This window comes from Triticum aestivum, chromosome 1D, assembly GCF_018294505.1.
Source record: "Triticum aestivum cultivar Chinese Spring chromosome 1D, IWGSC CS RefSeq v2.1, whole genome shotgun sequence".
NCBI lineage: Eukaryota > Viridiplantae > Streptophyta > Magnoliopsida > Poales > Poaceae > Triticum > Triticum aestivum.
Window position 1 is genome coordinate 294,563,169 of NC_057796.1, and position 9,929 is coordinate 294,573,097.

Sequence of the window (9,929 nt, forward strand, 5' to 3'; positions counted from 1 at the left end):
CGAAACTTCCCATGATACCTCCTTACTTTGCTCTCGATATTTTCTTAAGTTTTAGTTTGAGAGTTACTTCCCGCCACCATCCTCGATGTTATCGACTAGTTAGTCAACCTTGCAGAGGTCTGTTCTTCCGGAATAACCACCCTTATTCTTTCGTAAGTACGATGGAGTTCCCGAAGAAAGGATGCCGACTTCATCATGATGATCTGAAGCAGAGAAATAAGGACATCAACGAAGCGGGTCAACTACTTCAGGGAGAGCAAAAATGAATGAGAAGATCCATTAGGATGTCGTAACCAAATCTTTCCCCCTTGCTCTACCCCTTAAATCTCGGGACGAGATTTCTTGTAATGGAGGAGAATTGTAACGCCCGGATAATTAGGCTACAGTAAACCTCTGTTAAAGATGCCACGTCACCACGGTTACTGTTGATAAACTCGCGTTAGTTCAAAACGATTCAAATTCAAATTTAAAATATAGGCAAACAGTAAATGTTTTCAAACATAAAAACTAAAATGTTCTTATTGTGGCAAATAATTCATAGGATATATTGGTGGAGAGACCAAACTTTGATAAAATGTTTTAGGGCTCTAAAGTAATTAAAACAGCAGCAAAAAATTAGTTTAATGCCTTTTATAAAGTTATAATAATATAACTAAATTAATAATGTGCCAAAATAATTGTGGCAGTGGACTAATTAGTAATACTAATTTAGGTGCTCATTTGGCATTTTATAAAACTAAAATAAAAGGAAGTTTAGATGGAAACAGTAAAGAAATAAAATAATAAAAATAAGAAAACAGAAAAGTCTTTAAAAAAAGGAAGAAGAAGAGGAAAGGCCTCCCCGGCCACCTGGGCCAAAACAGCCCAACCGGCCGGCCCAACCGGCCCAGCGGCGCCCTCTACTTCCCCCTGGGCGCCGGAAACCCTAGCCCCACTCGCCCACTCCCCCCCCCCCGCACGACGCCCACTCCCCTCGCTCCTCTCCTCCCCACTCGCCTGTTCTGGACCGACGGGAGGGACCCGATCCCGCTACACCTCGAGATCTCGACCCCGGCGCCCATCGCCGGCGCCACCACGCCGCCGCTGCCTCATCTTCCTCCTGCGCCTCCCCCTCTTCCGCGATCTGGATCGCCGTCGCCTGCCGTCGTCGTTGCCTCCTCGCCCTCCTCTCCGTCGATCCAAACCGCCTCCCCAGCGCCACGGCGCCGCCCCGTCGTCCCCGTCTCCTCCTTGCCGGACGCGACCTCGAATCCTCCTCGAGCCCGTTGCCTTAGTCCCTGCGCCCCGCCGTGAGCACCACACCTCCCTCTCTCTCCCCTCCTCCCCCCCCCGCGCACGTGCTTCCCCACGTGCTGCGCACCGCGCGCCCGACGCCGCGTCTGGCCGCGCTCACCGCACCGCTCGCGCCCTCCCACTGCCTTCCAGCGCCGCGCCGCCCGCGACTTGCGCCTCACCCCCCCCCCCAGCGCGCGTCGCCGCCCTGGGCGCGTCCTGCCCCGCGCCACCGCACCCCCGGGCTCCCCTGCCCGCACTCCGCGGCCGCCTTGCGCTCGCGCGCCCGCCGCTGCCGGCCCTTGTTCGCCCGCTGCCGGCGCTCGCCCCCGCGGTGCCCCATCATCCTGCGCCCGGGCTTGCCCAATCGGCGCCCGCGCGCCCGCACGCTCACGGGGCTCCGCCCCAGCAACCGCGCCCGTTAGCCCGCTATGCCCCTATGGGCCAATGACAAGGGGGCCCCACCCCCCAGAACGATAAAAAAGAATATAAAATAAATAAATAAATAATAATTAATTAATTAATTAAGTTAATTAATCCTATTTAATTAATCTAATTAACTAGTTATATTAATTAAACAGTAATTAGATTAGTTAAACCCTAATTAGACTAAACAGTCAATGACGAACGGGACCCACACGTCAGTTGACCAGTCAACGCCTCTGTTGACTGCTGACGTCATGCTGACGTCAGCGTGCACTATTCTGGATAATGTTGGATTAAAATAATTAAATAAATGCTAAAAATGATTTAAATCTTTTAAAATCAATATAAAATAAACCGTAGCTCGGATAGAAAAACTTTGTACATGAAAGTTGCTCAGAACGACGAGACGAATCCGGTTACGCAGCCCGTTCGTCCGCCACGCATCCCTAGCATAACGAACACGCAACTTTTCCCCTCCGATTCATCTGTCCAAAAACGCGAAACACCGGGGATATTTTCCCGGATGTTTCCCCCCTTCACAGTTATCACCTCATACCGCGTTACAACACGTCTAGCTCTGCCTGTTGTCCTGTTATGCACTTGCTTGCTATGTATTTACTGTTTCTCCCCCCCTTCTCTTCGGTAGACCCCGTGACGATGCTGATGCCCCTATGGTCGACTACGTCACCGACGACCCCTCCTTCTTGTCTGAGAAACCAGGCAAGCCCCCCCCCCCTTGATCACCAGATATCGCCTATTCCTTCTTTATACTGCTTGCATTAGAGTAGTGTAGCATGTTACTGCTTTCGGTTAATCCTATACTGATGCATAGCCTGTCATTGTTGCTACAGTTGTTACCCTTACCTGCTATCCTACTCCTTAGTATAGGATGCTAGTGTTTCATCAGTGGCCCTACACTCTTGTCCGTCTGCCATGCTATACTACTAGGCTGTGATCACTTCGAGAGGTGATCACGGGTATATACTATATACTTTATATACCTGACACATGTGGTGACTAAAGTCGGGTCGGCTCGTTGAGTACCCGCAAGTGGTTCTGGTGAGGGGGCTGAAAGGACAGGTGGCTCCATCCCGGTAGAGGTGGGCCTGGGTTCCTGACGGCCCCCGACTGTTACTTTATGGCGAAGCGACAGGGCAGGTTGAGACCACCTAGGAGAGAGGTGGGCCTGTCCCTGGTCGGCGTTCGCGGATACTTAACACGCTTAACGAGATCTTGGTATTTGATCTGAGTCTGGCCATTTGGTCTATACGCACTAACCAACTACGCGGGAACAGTTATGGGCACTCGACGTCGTGGTATCAGCCGAAGCTCTTCTTGACGTCAGCGACGGAGCGGCGCGCGCCGGATTGGACTGGAACGCCTGCTAGGCTAGGTCTGCTTCCGGCCGCGTACGCAACATGCAGGTGTGCAATGGGCGATGGGCCCAGACCCTTGCGCGCATAGGATTTAGACCGGCGTGTTGACCTCTCTGTTGAGCCTAGGTGGGGCTGCGACGTGTTGATCTTCCGCGGCCGGGCATGACCCAGAAAAGTGTGTCCGAGCAAATGGGATCGAGCATGTTGGGTTATGTGGTGCACCCCTGCAGGGAAGTTTATCTATTCGAATAGCCGTGTCCCTCGGTAAAAGGACGACCCGGAGTTGTACCTTGACCTTATGACAACTAGAACTGGATACTTAATAAAACATACCCTTCCAAGTGCCAGATATAACCCGGTGATCGCTCTCTAACAGGGCGACGAGGAGGGGATCGCCGGGTAGGATTATGCTATGCGATGCTACTTGGTGAACTTACCATCTACTCTCTTCTACGTGCTGCAAGATGGAGGTGGCCAGAAGCGTAGTCTTCGACAGGATTAGCTATCCCCCTATTATTCTGGCATTCTGTAGTTCAGTCCACCAATATGACCCTTTACACATATACCCATGCATATGTAGTGTAGCTCCTTGCTTGCGAGTACTTTGGATGAGTACTCACGGTTGCTTTTCTCCCTCTTTTCCCCTTTCTATACCTGCTTGTCGCAACCAGATGCTGGAGTTCAGGAGCTAGAGACCCCGAGGATGATTCTACGTGGAGTTCGGCTTCAAGGAGTAGTTAGGAGGTCCCAGGCAGGAGGCCTTGTCTTTTCGATCGTTGCTACTTTTGTGCTAGCCTTCTTAAGGCAAACTTGTTTAACTGATGTCTATACTCAGATATTGTTGCTTCCGCTGACTCGTCTATGATCGAGCACTTGTATTCGAGCCCTCGAGGCCCCTGGCTTGTATTATGATGCTTGTATGACTTATTTATGTTGTAGAGTTGTGTTGTGATATCTTCCCGTGAGTCCCTAATCTTGATCGTACACATTTGCGTGCATGATTTGTGTACGGTCAAATCGGGGGCGTCACAGCAGATATGGGTTGATGACATTCTTGAAGAACTTGTCCTTGGAGGAGCTTGATACAGCCATGGTAGATGGGATCTTATAGGAAACAACAAGGAAAAGAAAATAGAGGATTTCTCCGCGATACGGTGATCAATAGCTTCGGGGAGTATATAGAGATTTTTTTCTTGGGAAACAGACATACAATAGAAAAACAAAGTCCGGAAGGTGTCCCAGGTGGGCACAACCCACCTGGGCACGCTAGGTGCGCCCTGGTGTCTTGTGCCCACCAGGGTACACTTCCTGGAAGTTTCTTATTTTCCTAAATTTCTAAATATCCCAAAACTGATAAAAAATATTTTTGCAGATTTTTCGGACTCCGTTTACTTACCATATCACGTACCTGCATATTTTCACGATTCTAGAGTGTTCCGTAAGGACTCTTTTATGTGTTCTTACGGTGTCAAAGTTTGGATAAAATTACTTTCAACATTAATTGGCGTACCTGAGATATAATGTTTTATTCATTGCCCATTGACAACCTTCGGGTTAGTACCTTCGGCATTATTTATTTTGATGGCTCCAGACCGATAAACCTCCTCGATGACATACGGGCCTTCCATTTTCAGAGGAGTTTTCCTGCAAAGAATCTGAAACGAGAGTTGTACAAAAGAACATATTCTCCGACTTTCAACTCACGCTTTTGGATTCTTTTTTCATCCCATCTTTTAACTTTTTCTTTGAATAATTTTACATTTTCATAAGCTTGGGTTCTCCATTCATCTAATGAGCTAATATCAAATAAGCTTTTTTCACCGGCAAGTTTGAAATCATAATTGAGGTCTTTGATTGTGTAACATCCCAAATTTTCAATTTGGAATGTTATACATTAGATCATCATTGCATATCATATTTTATTTGCATTTTGGTTTGATCCTAGAAATTCTACGCAACTCAAGGACCCACGGAGAGAGTTGGGATTTTCCTTATTTTCATATTCGAGTTTTCTCGAATTTTGAAAGAGGATCGTTTGATTTTAATTATTTTTCTTCGAATATTTCTTTTATAAAAATAAAAGAGAGAGGATAAAATGACTTCCTCAAAATACAGAAATATCGGAGATTTAATATTAAAATCAAATAAGATTTTTATTCGGAGTTTTATCGCTATTTTATTTGAATTAGGAAAAATATGCGTTTTTCAAAATTGCATTTTAGGCGCAAATAAATGTTCACCTTGTCCGGCATATTTTTAGAGAACGGGGAAATTTATTTCGGGATTTTTGGAGTCCGTTTAGTATTTCTTTTATTTCTTTTTTGCACGTTAGGATTTATTAAAAAAAAGTCAAACCGACTCCGGGCCGTACCCGAGCGGGACTCCGCCCAGGGGGCCTTTATAAGCCGCCACCCCCGAGCCGCCGAAGCCCACCAGCCACCGCAGCCCACCCGCGCCCCAAACCCTAACCATAACCGCGCCCCGCAGCCGCTGCCACGCCTCGCCACCGCCCCGCCGCCCGGAGCCGCCGCCCCACGCCGCCTCGCTGGAGCCGCTCGCCGCCGCCGCCGTCTCGCCGGAGGTAGCCGCCGCCACCTCGGTTTTCGCGAGAAAACCGGTCGGTTTTTTTGAAACCCTAGATGCGTTTTTTATTTTGTTTTTAGATCCAAATCATTTTTTTGGTTTAGTTATTTAGCGAACGCCCGTTCGTTAGTTTGTTTTAACGAACGGTTTTCACCGTTTAGCAGCAGATAGCGAACGTTTGTTCATTAGCCTGTTCGTCAGTTTTTTCTTTTTCTCGGATTTTCCGTGATTATTTTCGATCGTGATTTCTGATCCGATTTTCGTTCTAGTATAGCTTTTCGCTCGTTTATCGAACTCAGGCGATTCAAGCGCCTAGAGTTTCGTCTCGAAACCCTCTTTCTATTTAACCAACTTAAACAAGATTTTTCTATAGTAAAATTTGACTTTAGTTCAGATTAGTAAATGAAGCTTGTTTCTTTCGCCGTTTGAGTTTTGTTGCTTCGTTTGATTTGATTCTTTTTGCAAACCGGAGTTCTTAAGTTGAACTTTCTGGTTAGATATCTTATTTGAGTTTTACCCGTGCCCTTGCTTGATTGCTTATTGTATGCTTATTTGTTTGCGATACAGTACCCGGAGTGCGAAGCGTGCTACTACGAGTCTCTAGGTTTCACGGATCATCAGCAAGGCAAGTAACACTTTGATCATACCTCTTTCATACCCAGTTTTATTACATTAGATCAATCCTCAACAATTGCATGGTTAGGATCTGATTAAATTGTGGGTACGGGAAGTAGTTGAGGTAGTACCTATTCACCTGCTTATTATCAAACCTTTAGGAGTTACTTCTACGTTGCTTATATTGCTATGCTATGCTCGTAGACGTGGATTGGGTTTGAGAGTATTCATGATTGATGTGAGTATTGTCAATTAATGGTTAACTTAAGGTGCTAACTTTGATACACAACTGGGTGGATTGAGGCACCTGGGGAATCCAGTGATTGCCTGTATTTTTTTGGAAATCCCGGGGTACCGTGTGATTCTCCTATGGACTGCCACCCAGGCTCAAAGGGATCATGAGATTATTCATGCTAGAAACTTCCGTGTGCAGCCACAAGCTATTATGGGCTCTAGCATAGTTGATTAAGTCGTGTGAACTCTTACAGTGGTAGACTAGCAGATGTAGGGGATGTAGGTGGTACTGTCTACCCATCGTAAGGTGCTAACGCTTCTGAAAGACTGTGTCTCGGTCATCCGTTTCTCAAACATCATATAGTGCGAGAAATTCAACGGAGGAGATCGAGTCTTGTGGGAAAAGTGCATAAACCTCTGCAGAGTGTACAAACTAATCATGGTTAGCCGTGTCCCCGGTTATGGACATCTTGAGTATCTGGTTCTTGGATTATCGTGTGGATCTCATCACTCTATATAATTAATTTGTCGGGTTCTTATTTACTTTTAATTGGGATTGAGATGGGGTTTACCATTCTCAATGTTTTCAACCAACTTTGTAGTTAAATAAAATATATTCCTTTGTTGTAGGAAAAAATTGGCTTTTCGCAAAACATATTAACCATACAGCCTCCACCAGCCAAATATGCATGTAGTGATAGTTTTATTCTGTTTACTACTCTCTTGTGTTACATTGCCAGCATATTCCATGTGCTGACCCGTTTTCGGGCTACAACGTGTCATGTTGTAGACTTTTCAGACGACGAGTAAGGAGCCTTAGGTCGTGGTCTTTCACTCAGTGATGCCGTTGGAGTTGATGGACTCACTTTATCTTCCAAGCCTTCTGCTGTTATCGTATTAGATGGCCTTAAGCCATATTTATTGTAATAAGTTCTCTTTTGAGACATTCGATGTAATAAGTGTGTGATTGCTACTCTGTTATAAATCCTTCAAGTACTGTGCGTGTCAGCATTACCGATTCAGGGATGACACTGATGCACAGAGATCAGACTGTTTGAGGTCTGGTCGCTACAGATTGCCCAATATACTTTATGTTCTAACTCAAGAGGCAAATGACAAGATTTTCCATAAACCATTTTGTAAGGAGACATACCCATATGAAGGAAATATGCCCTAGAGGCAATACTAAAGTTGTTATTTATATTTCCTTATATCATGATAAATGTTTATTATTCATGCTAGAATTGTATTAACAGGAAACTTAGTACATGTGTGAATACATAGACAAACAGAGTGTCCCTAGTATGCCTCTACTTGACTAGCTCGTTAATCAAAGATGGTTAAGTTTCCTAACCATAGACATGTGTTGTCATTTGATGAACGGAATCACATCATTAGAGAATGATGTGATGGACAAGACCCATCCATTAGCTTAGCATAAATGATCGTTTAGTTTTATTGCTATTGCTTTCATCATGACTTATACATGTACCTCTGACAATGAGATTATGCAACTCCCGAATACCAGAGGAACACCTTATGTGCTATCAAACGTCACAACGAAACTAGGTGAATATAAAGATGCTCTACAGGTGTCTCCGATGGTTTTTGTTGAGTTGGCATAGATCGAGATTAGTATTTGTCACTCCGTGTGTCGGAGAGGTATCTCTGGGCCCTCTCGGCAATGCTCATCACTATAAGCCTTGCAAGCAATGTGCCTAATGACTTAGTTGTGGGCTGATGCATTACGGAATGAGTAAAAAGACTTGCCGGTAATGAGATTGAACTAGGTATGATGATACCTACGATCGAATCTCGGGCAAGTAACATACCGATGACAAAGGGAACAACGCATGTTGTTATGCGGTTTGACCGATAAAGATTTTCGTAGAATATGTAGGAGCCAATATGAGCATCCAGGTTCCGCTATTGGTTATTGGCGAGAGATGTGTCTCGGTCATGTGTACATAGTTCTCGAACCCGTAGGGTCCGCACGCTTAACGTTCGATGACGATTTGTGCGGTGCCCCCTCCATAGTTACACACCTCGGTCATATCGTCGTAGTGCTTAGGTGAAGCACTGCACCGGTAACTTCATCATCACCATTGCCACACCGTCGTGCTGACGTAACTCTCCCTCATCCTCAACTGGATCAAGAGATCGAGGGACGTCATCAAACTCAACGTGTGCTAAACGCAGAGGTGCCGTACGTTCGGTGCTTGGATCGGTTGGATCGCGCAGACGTTCGACTACATCAACTGCGTTACTAAACGCTTCCGCTTTCGGTCTACGAGGGTACGTGGACACACTCTCCCCGCTCGTTGTTATGCATCTCCTAGATAGATCTTGCGTGATTGTAGGTAATTTTTTTGAAATTCTGCGTTCCCCAACAATGGCATCCGAGCTAGGTCTATGCATAGATGTTATATGAACGAGTAGAACATAATGAGTTGTGGGCAATAATAGTCATACTGCTTACCAACAACATCTTACTTTGATTCGGCGGTATTGTTGGATGAAGCGGCCCGAACCGACATTACATGACCACGTTCATGAGACTGGTTCTACCGACGTGCTTCGCACACAGGTGGCTAGCGGGTGTCTGTTTCTCCAACTTTAGTTGAATCGAGTTTGACTACGCCCGATCCTTGTTGAAAGTTAAAACGACACACTTGATGAAAAATCGTTGTGATTTTGATGCGTAGGTAAGAACGGTTCTTGCTAGAAGCCTGTAGCAGCCACGTAAAACTTGCAACATCAAAGTAGAGGACGTCTAACTTGTTTTTGCAGGGCTTGTTGTGATGTCATATAGTCAAGACGTGATGATATATAAATTTTTGTATGAGATGATCATGTTTTGTAAAAGTTATCGGCAACTGGTAGGAGCCTTATGGTTGTCGCTTTATTGTATGAAATGCAATCACCATGTAATTGCTTTACTTTATCACTAAGCGGTAGCGATAGTCGTAGAAGCAATAGTTGGCGAGACGACATCGATGCTACGATGGAGATCAAGGTATCAAGCCGATGACGATGGTGATCATAATGGTGCTTTGGAGATGGAGATCAAGGGCACAAGATGATGATGGCCATATCATATCACTTATTTTGATTGCATGCGATGTTTATCCTTTATGCATCTTATTTTGCTTAGTACGGCGGTAGCATTATAAGATGATCTCTCACTAAATTTCAAAGTATAAGTGTTCTCCCTGAGTATGCACCGTTGCTACAGTTCGTCGTGCCAAGACACCACGTAATGATCGGGTGTGATAAGCTCTACGTTCACATACAATGCGTGCAAGCCAGTTTTGCACACACAGAATACTCGGGTTAAACTTGAAGAGCCTAGCATATGCAGATATGGCCTCAGAACACTGAGACCGAAAGGTCGAACGTGAATCATATAGTAGATATGATCAA